The sequence below is a fragment of the Pleurodeles waltl genome, chromosome 6 (assembly GCF_031143425.1).
Source record: "Pleurodeles waltl isolate 20211129_DDA chromosome 6, aPleWal1.hap1.20221129, whole genome shotgun sequence".
NCBI classification, from domain to species: Eukaryota; Metazoa; Chordata; class Amphibia; order Caudata; family Salamandridae; genus Pleurodeles; species Pleurodeles waltl.
This window is the reverse complement of record NC_090445.1, coordinates 810946078-810956706: the sequence shown is the minus strand read 5'-3', so window position 1 is coordinate 810956706 and position 10629 is coordinate 810946078.

Below are 10629 nucleotides of genomic sequence, written 5' to 3'. Positions count from 1 at the left end.
TATCAGTAACACTTACCATTCTGGTGCCATCTGCCTAAATGCCAATGGACACCTACACAAAAAGGCACAACAATTTCTGAATGGGAATGTTTTGGTACAGGTGTATGTAATCATTTAACACAAACTACCATATGATATAAACATCACTGTAAATACATGTAGCTGACAAAGTGTAGCATTTGCAATGCACAATGAAACAAGTGGGTTTACACAGAATCTACAACCAATGTAACCTATAATTTTTAAAGCAGAGATGTATTAAGGACACATATCCCCTTGGTTTGTGCAATTGCTGTTACACATTCAATGTCATTTAACTCTAACGTGTCATATTCCTTGTGTAATGCATATGTGCATATCATCAACACATCATGTTGAAATAAACACGCCTGCATTCTCAAGTCACAAAACATATACAATTTTGGTGCAACTGTCCAGTAACGTGAGAAATGTTTGCACCAAAATCAACATGTCCATCAAAATGTACAACACTAATGTACGTACTATATATGTCAGAACCATAACCTGTGCATGTCAATGTCAGAAATCAGAATAAGTGCATGTGACACACATTTCAATAGATAACATTATCAGCAAATTATTACTAATAATATAAAATTAATGCCAGGACAAAGGTATAGAAAATAAGATACATTTTTTTTTCATAATGGGATACTTCTCTCAGTGAATAATATATTATTAATATGAACCAATGTTCACATTAGATAAGTGGGCTTCAGGCTCGGAACATGCCTCCTAATTGCACTGCAACCTCCTCAGGAAGGGGCATCTATTGGGCACAGAGCAGGCACTCAATGCTCTTAATTGGGAGGTGGGTGTTTGAGAGGGGTATCTTTGGTCTTGAGAGGGGTGGTTTTGGGTGTGGGTTTGTGTCAGGGAGGGGTGAGTTTGAATGTGAGGGGGCGGGTTCGGTCTTGGGGGTAGGTTTATGTTTGGGAGGGGTGGTTTGGAATGTGGAAGGGGTCAGGGCCAGGGCAAATAAAAGGTCTTCTTTAGGAAAATTAGTAGGATGGTTGCCAGAATGTTGGGGTTAGAAGGTAGAGGGAGTGGAGGTGGGTGATGTGTGCAAATGTCTGTTGAGGGTGCAGTCCTCTAGGTCTGGTGTATGCGTAACGTATGTTTGAATGTGTGTTTTTGCTGGGTGTCTGTTGGTCAGGTGCGTGTGGGTGTTTCTGTCCTGTGGGTATGTTTGTGGTGCTTGTGAATGTGGTGGTACATATAGGTGTGGTACCTGCAGGTGTCGATTGTGGTGCATTTGAGTATGTAGTGGGTGTGGTATATGTATGTTTGTGTGTGTGCCTGTGTTTTTTGCAGTGTCTGTGTTTATGTGTGAATGTGCTGCATGTGTGTGCTGGAGTGGGTGACTGCAAAGGAATGATGTGCTTTGGACAGGGCTGGGAATCTGAAATTTGGATGAGGATGGGGTGGAGTTGGGGCACGAGGGTGGGAAAGTTAGACTGTGGTCAGTGAAGATGCCAGAACTTGGAATGACCTCTGTAGACCAGATGTTGCACTGGGAATGTCATACAGATAAGCCAGCATTTGTTGCATTTGTTTAATCTGGCAACTAAGCCCGTGGATGGTGTACACAGTAGTCTACAAGGGATCAATATCCTCCCCACTCAGAGCAGCCAGGAAAGCAGGGGTTAGGGGGTATCTGCAAATGTCCATTTAAGTATCAAATGTCTCATCATCATTGATTTGTCATCTGGACATAACTAAGGATACTAAGTTGTTCTTTGGGATACATGTAACTGTCAACAATGTGGAAACATTCTTTTCAATCAATACAGATTGGATAAAAAATTCATGTTGGTTGAAACAGACTGACTTACATGCACATTTGTGAAGGACTATGGCTTCATGCTAATCTGCTGCTGTCAACATAAATGGACTTGAATCTTGATGTGAAAACATATTTCTAAAAAATTTTTGATAAGGAATTATGCCATTGTACTTGTTTCCAGCCATTTGGGATCAGATGCGAATTATCATTTGATCATTGTACCAGCTTAACAATGTAAAGTCTGAAAAATCAGCTGTACTATAAGTGCTTAGTATGCCATGTCACCTGTAATAGGGCCCACATTACCTACTCACATTTGTGATGAAGCATCACACCTGACCACTATTCAAATGTGGCATGTTTGGTACAACTTTTCCTCATAAAATAGAAAAAAAATGCAAGTACCTCTTTTTTCTTATGTATCCATGTGTCTGCTCAAAACAGTACGTGGCTTGTGATAAGGAATCTAGTTGCAACCTTTAGCACAATTCAATACACCAAACACATCATCAGACTCTCTGTGAAACATGCACCTCCAGAAATCCCTGTGCATGTTGGATGTTTGTCAACCATCATTTGGATGCCATAAAACATTGCTACAAACAATAACTCACCCCCTTGATGCTGCTGTTGGGCCCTCAACTGCCCATCAAACTGTGGTAAGGCCCACACAAGGATGCAGGCCATTAGGGGGGTTGGGGTGTGGCACACGCGCTTGCCTTGATGGAAGGACTGGATAGGCTAGACTTTGGGTGAATATCTGGTCCAGCGTCGTAGGTCTTCCTACCTCTTTCTGCAATGCAAGGTGCATCGCTTATGGAACTGCAGGGTCCACACCTTTTTGGCAATGGCCTTTTAGATTTCACGCTTTTGATGGGCATTGACCTGTATGGATGAGAAAAAATAAAAACAAAATATGTTCCGAAAGATTTTATTTGCCTGTAGTGCTGTGATACAATTTTGTTGCATCTCCTACATGCATTCCTAAAAGAGTAAATGCAGATTATTTAGCAACATTTCCAAGTTCCTAGGAAATACTAATTTGCAGTGATCTGTTGAGTATCCTCACCACTTTCTATCTCGTCATGTTTCCAATTCAGGTCACCAACATCATATTGGCCAGGACTATGAAACCTTTCCTGTAGCAAGATCCACTCAAGATTGGTCCAAATCATTGTGAGCTACTAAAGGCTAAGCAACCTATACATTATTTGCACATACCCAGATGCCCAGCAATATTGGCTTAATGCCTAATCTTATAATAGTCAGATACAATGGTTTGGACCTCATATAGGGGGTCATTCTGACTCCCGCCGGGCGCGGCCACCGCGCGCCCGGCGGGAGCCGCCAAAATACCGTACCGCGGTCGGAAGACCGCAGCAGGTATTTTGAGTTTTCCCCTGGGCTGGCGGGCGGCCTCCAAAAGGCCGCCCGCCAGCCCAGGGGAAAACGACCTTCCCACCATGAAGCCGGCTCGTAATCGAGCCGGCGGAGTGGGAAGGTGCGACGGGTGCTACTGCACCCGTCGCGTATTTCACTGTCTGCTATGCAGACAGTGAAATACAAGCGGGGCCCTCTTACGGGGGCCCCTGCAGTGCCCATGCCATTGGCATGGGCACTGCAGGGGCCCCCAGGGGCCCCGCGACACCCCCTACCGCCATCCTGTTCCTGGCGGGCGAACCGCCAGGAACAGGATGGCGGTAGGGGGTGTCAGAATCCCCAAGGCGGCGCAGCATGCTGCGCCGCCTTGGAGGATTCTGACGGGCAGCGGAAAACCGGCGGGAGACCGCCGGTTTTCCTGCACTGACCGCGGCCAAAGCGCCACGGTCAGAATGCCCTGCGGGGCACCGCCGGTCTGTCGGCGGTGCTCCCGCCGACCCTGGCCCCGGCGGTCTGAGACCGCCGGGGTCAGAATGACCCCCATAGTGACTAAAGGCAGTATGGAAGGGCTGCCAGGTGTCAGTAAGAACATTTTGTTTGTGTTTTCGTGATGTTTGAACAAGTATGTGAAGTAATGGGACATACTTGTATGAGTGATTGAGAGCCTGTGCAATTTAGACTTACAGCACAGAAAATTCCTTTCCCCATATGTGGCACCATGACATTTTGAAAATATAGAGATACTCTTCTTTTAAAATATGGGCTGCAGTTTAACTTGAAAGAAAAGCACCAGGCAACTCCATAACTTAAAAGTTTCTTCTTACACATTACATGTCTCTCATTTTGACAGGGGCTGTAAGTTTTCACTTATATTACTGGTACAGTATCCACTGGCAACAAGAAGTAAGGGGCCTGCAGTTAGTCTTATGAAAACTGAAATCTTGAGTAACATGAACTGAAAATTCAGCTTATTCTTTCAGGTGTCTTTTCATTTCAATGTACAGACATTTCTAACATTGTCAAACAACATTCTGTAGCCGCCTAAATTATTCAGTTCACTACATTCCGATCACCTTTACTTTACTAATGAGCAAATAGGGACAAAATAGTCTATGTATAAAAAAGGAACAAGTTATTTCATAGAACTTGTCCCATTCAAACATGTACTTGTTCCACTAGGTTCCCATACAGCGGGCAGTACAGGGACAGAACCTCTGTGGGAAGGCGTTCTAAATACTCAGAGCAAAAGGCAGGAACCGGGCAGCTTGACTCCAAGAGATCAGTGTCTTGGCCTGCCTACTCTCCACTGCTATTCACGCATCAAATCCATTTCTGGTGGCCATCCACCCATCCTCATCCCCGGGATTCAGGTCATGTCCCTGTCGACACCAGTAAACATCATTGTACTCTCTCCCCTAAACATCAAACATATACCACTCATGTGAAAACCCACAAAGTCTAATGTATATAATGCATGCCACTATAAAATGTAAAGTTTATCACTTATGTTGTCAATGCCACAAAGTCTAATGCACATCATGTATAACATAACGTATACCAAGCCAATATAAAACGTGAAGATGTGCCACAAGCTTATAATGATGCTTGCCCTAATCACAGATTAATTTAATATGACACATGATTGTGATTGTGCTTGTGATTATGATTACATTATTGCACCAATTACTCACATGCACTTGTTATTGAGTAAAGTTCCACAAAGCCAATGAAAGTGGTATCACAGGAGCCACTTCCATTGTTTGCAAGACCAATTTACCTGCCAAGGATCGTCATTGCCCCAAGGCTGGTCATTGTCTTAAGAGCCTCCAGTCACAGCTAACCAAACCTGCAAAAGGAAAGATAATAATTGCAAGGCAAATTTGTTAGTTGATCAAAGTTTCCCTACATTGACTACTATTTTTTTGACATAGATTATCTTTGCATGTGCTAAGTATATGAGTCCTCATAACTTATCATGTGAGTCAAATTTCTTATGTTACATCTACTACGCGGTCAACCTCCGGCCACGGCCGTCATATCGCCAAGGTCCTGACCTTATTTTATGATGTGAAGCAGTGTTGAACTGATTATGCATCACCAATCCTCAAAATGGTGGCTAGTTTGTTAACCTATCTCAGATACGTACACTCAGTGCACATTAAAAAGTGAACTGTTATTGTGTTAAACATCAATAGTGCCACGGAGTATGTAAAATGTCCATTGGTCATTGTTTGAAGACATAGGCTCTCATTACAACCCTGGCGGTCGGTGATAAAGTGGCGGTAATACCGGCAACAGGCTGGCGATAACAAAAATGGAATTATGACCACGGCGGAAACCGCTCAGACAGACAGCCACTTTAACACACCGACCGCCAGGGCAAAATCAACAAGCACCAGCGCAGTAACCATCAACAGCCAGACGGAAGACAATGTACCGCCCACTCTACTATGACCGGCCTATCCGCCACCTTTTCCGTGGCGGTACCAATGACATCAAAAGCCTGGCGAAAACACTGCACAGAAGTCAAAGGACTCACCGGTGGAGACTCAGTGAACAACCACAATGCCATGGAGCCCGAGCTGCAAGTTTTTTCCATGCTCGTCTACCTTCTGCGGCATTATGAACACCAACACCGGCGAAGACGACCATGGTGAGTACTGCCACCTAGCACTCAAGGGAGGGGGGATGAAAAAGAGAGTGACACACACTCCCCCCCCCACCTCCAACACCATACACACACCCAGATGCAGTAACATTACATATTCACCCCTCAGGAATAATGCAAGAACAAAAATAATTTGAAGAAAGTGAGTGTAATACGACAAAATAATATGAATAAGTGCATCAAAATCCAAACTTATATACACATTTACAAATGTAGGGACACTGCCCAGTCCTCAATTGCCTTGGGGCACAGAGCCACAACACATAGGCCAAGGCCCCACCTCACTCCTGCAACAACACGGAAAGAACACCCTAAGGACATCAGGTTGAAAATATACAGGCACCTCAGGGGGACGGGGAATGGGGGGGGGGCACCTCAGCCGGAAGATAGTACAACACCACTTTTCCTGGAGGGGGCAACATGCCCTGTGCACTTTCCTGGGGAGTGCAAGGCCACAGTCTCTCAAGTGGGTGGTTTGCCCACTGCTTGGTCCAGGTAGTGCAAGGCCACAGTCTCTCAAGTAGGTGGTTTGCCCACAGCTTGGTCCTGGGTAGTGCAAGGCCACAGTCTCTCAAGTGGGTGGGTTGCCCACTGCTTGGTCCTGGGGAGTGCAAGGCCAAAGTCTCTCTAGTGGATGGCGTCTTCCACTGATTCTGGAGGGGGCATTGTGCCCAGTGTGCTTCATCCTGGGAAGGATGGGGTGAGTGGATGGCTTCTCCACTGGTTCTGGAGGGGGCCTAGTGCCCAGTGTGCTTCATGCTGGGAAGGATGGGGTGAGTAGATGGCTTCTCCACTGGTTCTAGAGGGGGCATTGTGCCCTGCGATGCAGATCTTGGGGAGTGCAAGGTCACAGTCTTTCACCTGGGTGTCAGACCGACAGGATTTGTAGGGCCCAGGCCGCACAACAGCCCATGGATGCGGGACTACACACTGCCCGCTGGCGGTGATGGCTGCTTAGTGGTGGCAGATTCTGTGCTGGTGGCAGTGCTGGCAGTAGTGGGGGGGACTCCAGCCCATCCCCTGCAGCCTCGGACGGCTGCCCACTGGGGCTGCTGCTGCTGGCAGTGGTGATGGTGGCGGTGCTGGTGGTGGTGCTAGCAGTGGTGGGGGAGGCTCCAGCCCTTCCCCTGCAGCCTCAGACTGCTGAACCCCCATGGTTGGTGGTGGGGGCTCCGAATGAGTCCCAGCACCAGGCCTCCTGTCTTTCCTGCCTGCTGGTGCAGGCCCCTTGCCCTTCCTGTCAGGAGCCAGGGATTGCTCCTTGCCCTTCCCTGTAGCAGCTGGGGGTGGCTCCTTGCCCTTCCCTGTAGCAGCTGGGGGTGCCTTCTTGCCCTTCCTAGATGCAGCTGGTGGTGCCTCCTTGCCCTTCCCTGTAGCAGCTGGGGGTGTCTCCGTGCCCTTCCTAGACGCAGCTGGTGGTGTCTTCTTGCCCTTCCTAGACGCAGCTGGTGGTGCCTCATTGCCCTTCCTTGAAGCAATTGGTGTAGGCAATCTTTCAGTGTGGCTGCCTGGTGCCCAGGATCCTCTCCCACATGCAGTAGCTGTCGACATTACTGTGGCCGTGGTCTGGGTGGCTGACGTGCTCGTCTGGGGTCTGACTACCCTGGCCCGACATGAAGGACAGGGAGGGAGTGGTAGGGAAGAGGTCAACGGTGGAGAGGAAAAGCTTCTTAGGGACATTGGGGCGGGAAGAGTGTGAAGGTTTGGGAGTGGAGGAAGAGGAAGTGGTTGTAGGAGGTGTCTGCTGATTTTAGGTGCATGGGCTGGATGCTGTTGTGAGGTGGATGGCTGTTGGGTGTCTGAATGCTTGCATTTGCGTACTTTGGGAGGAGGGGAACAGATACAGTGGGGGAGGACACAGGGGATGTGTGCATGGATGTGGGGGTGGTGACTGCCAGTAAGGGGCGTGTAGTGATAGGTGTGATGGTGGTAGTGGATGAGGATGTAGTGCATGTAGGTGTGAGTGTAGATGCTACTGGGAGGGAGGTGGATGAGGAGGAAGAGGGGGACACAGTGGAGACAGTGAATGTTGGTATGTCTGCATATGGATGGTGTTTGTTTGAGTGCCTGTGGATGATGTGTGGTGCTTGTGTTTGCCTGAGCTACTCCTGTGTGTTGTATTGTGTGCATGCTGGTCTGCCTGTGTGCTTGAGATAGGTTGGGGTTGAGGGGAATGGGATTGGGTAGAGGACGTTGGAGGGGAGAGGCTAGAAACAGGGACAATGGCTGCCATCAGAGAGGAAGCCAAAGCCTGGATTGATCTCTGTTGGGCCACCATGCCAGAGTGAATGCCCTCCATAAATGCATTTGTCTGTTGCAAATGGGCTGCGAGCCCCTGGATGGCATTCGCAATGGTTGACTGCCCAACAGAGATGGATCGCAGGAGGTCAATAGCCTCCTCACTCAGGGCAGCAGGGCTAACTGGGGCAGGGCCTGAGGTGCCTGGGGCGAAGGAGATGCCCACCCTCCTGGGTGAGTGGGCTCGGGAAACAAGGCATTCACAATGGTTGACTGCCCAACAGAGGTGGATCGCAGGAGGTCCATAGCCTCCTTACTCAGGACAACAGGGCTAACTAGGGCAGAGCCTGAGGTGCCTGGGGTGAAAGAGATGCCAGCAGGCAAGGGAAACATGCTGAGGGGCTGCTGTGAGGGCGGTGCTGGTACGGGGTGGTGGCTGTACAAGTAGTTGGGGTGGGCACAGGGGTGTCCGCCACCACCAGGGAGCATCCATCGGAGGAGGTATCACTGTCCGAATTATCCCCTCCAGTCTCCACCATGGTGCTCCCCTCTCCCTCCGTCCCACTGGTGCCCTCACCATCGGTGGATTCGGCCTCCTGGGCCCTGTGGGATGCAGCTCCCTCCATCGCCAGTGCCTCTGCTCCTCCGCCAGATGATGCTAATGCACATAAGGACAGGGTGACAAAACAGAAAGGGGGGGAAAAGACAAAGGATATACTTGGTCAATGGCGGCAACAACACCACCGTTGGTGTACACACACAAACACAGGGAACAGTCCTACGCACTAGGCAATGCACTAACAGTCACAATGATAGTCACCAGCCCATAGACATGGACACCTTACGCCAATTGCAGCATACCTGAGACCCACAGACCCTGCCCAGTAGTGGATGCCTACTAGCTTGGTTGGAAGAAGTTTACACCAGACCCTGCGCAACATGGGACCTACCCTGCAATGTCTGGCCTGGCCTTGTGGCACCCACAGGCCCACATCTCCCACCCGGATGCCACCCCACCACGCACAAGTAGTATTTTGGGGCACTCTACTCACCCACTTATGGCTGCTGGGATGCCTTCAAGCACCCATCCAGTTCTGGATAGGCCACCGCCAGTATGCTGGCCATCAGTGAGGTCAGGGTTCGACGGGCACCCCTTCCTCGTTGGGAGGCCATCCCCAGCTAGGCCTGCGCAGTCTTCGATGACCAGCGTCTCAGGTTCTCCCACCATTTCCGACAGTGGGTGTTCCGCCTGCTGTAGACCCCCAGGGTCCGCACGTCCTTGGCGATGGCACGCCATATACCCTTTTTCTGATGGGCGCTGACCTGCAGAGAAATACACATAGGAAAAGGTATCAGTCAGACCATCCTGCCTATTACACTCATGGCCCACCGTAGCCCTTCACATCCCCTTATGCACAGACATGGCACACCATACATGCAGCATGTTGCCCAGGGCCCTTCCATCAACTCCCCCACATGAGGCCTTCACACAACACACCCCATGCATCATGCTCACAGTGTACTCACCTGTTGGTCTGGAGGCCCATACAGCATTCGGTACTGGGGTAGGACCCCATCCACCAGTCTCTCCAATTCTGCTGCGGTGAAGGCAGGGGCCCTTTCCCCAGTGACACGAGCCATGGTCAGTTCCAGACACAGGTCACAGCAGCACATGCAATGTAGGTCCTCTCCTGTTGAAGGTCAGGTAGCAAGTGAGTGAACAGATAGAAAATAGTGGGCATGTCCGCGGCGGTGCGTACCATCACCGCCGGCGTATATCACCATTGGGCACTGTAACCCATAGAGCCCAATGTTAATCAATGAGGAGCTGCACGGCAGTTCTCAACCTCCTTCCGCAACTGCGCAGAATGTCAGCGGAATTACCTCATTTCCACATGTCCATCCTAAAGGGACAGGCAGACACCATTTCAGTGGGGGGGAGGGGGGGCAGGCCATGGCACCTAACTGCGTTGCAGTACACATAAGCACCATTTGGTCCTATCCAACAATATACTGTTATAATCACAACATGCAAGGAAGTGTAGTGTTTGGAAATATGAGATACTGACCAGCTGCTCAGCATTTTGCCCCATAGATTGCAACTGCTGCAGATGAATAGGAGATGGAGACATACCCCCATGTACAGGCCCCTGGTGGACTTGGCAACAATGGAGGGCAGGCACATTATCTTCACCTATATACTGGACATGGCCACAATCATAGAGCTGTGTGCCCAATTGGAGCCTGACCTGATATCTGCTATCCCTCACCTCACCAGGATCCCCCCTCTTGTGCAAGTCTTATCTGTCCTCCATTTCCTGGCAACTGGCTCCTTCCAAGTGACAGTGGTCTTGGCAGCAGGAATGTCACAGCCAGTGTTCTCAATAGTGCTGACCAGAGTGTTGGCTGCCCTGATTAAACACATGTGCAGCTACATCGTTTTCCCCCAGGTGGAGGATTTGGCCAAAGTGAAAGCTGATTTCTATGCAATGGGACATATCCCAAACATTATTGGAGCTATTGATGGTACACATAT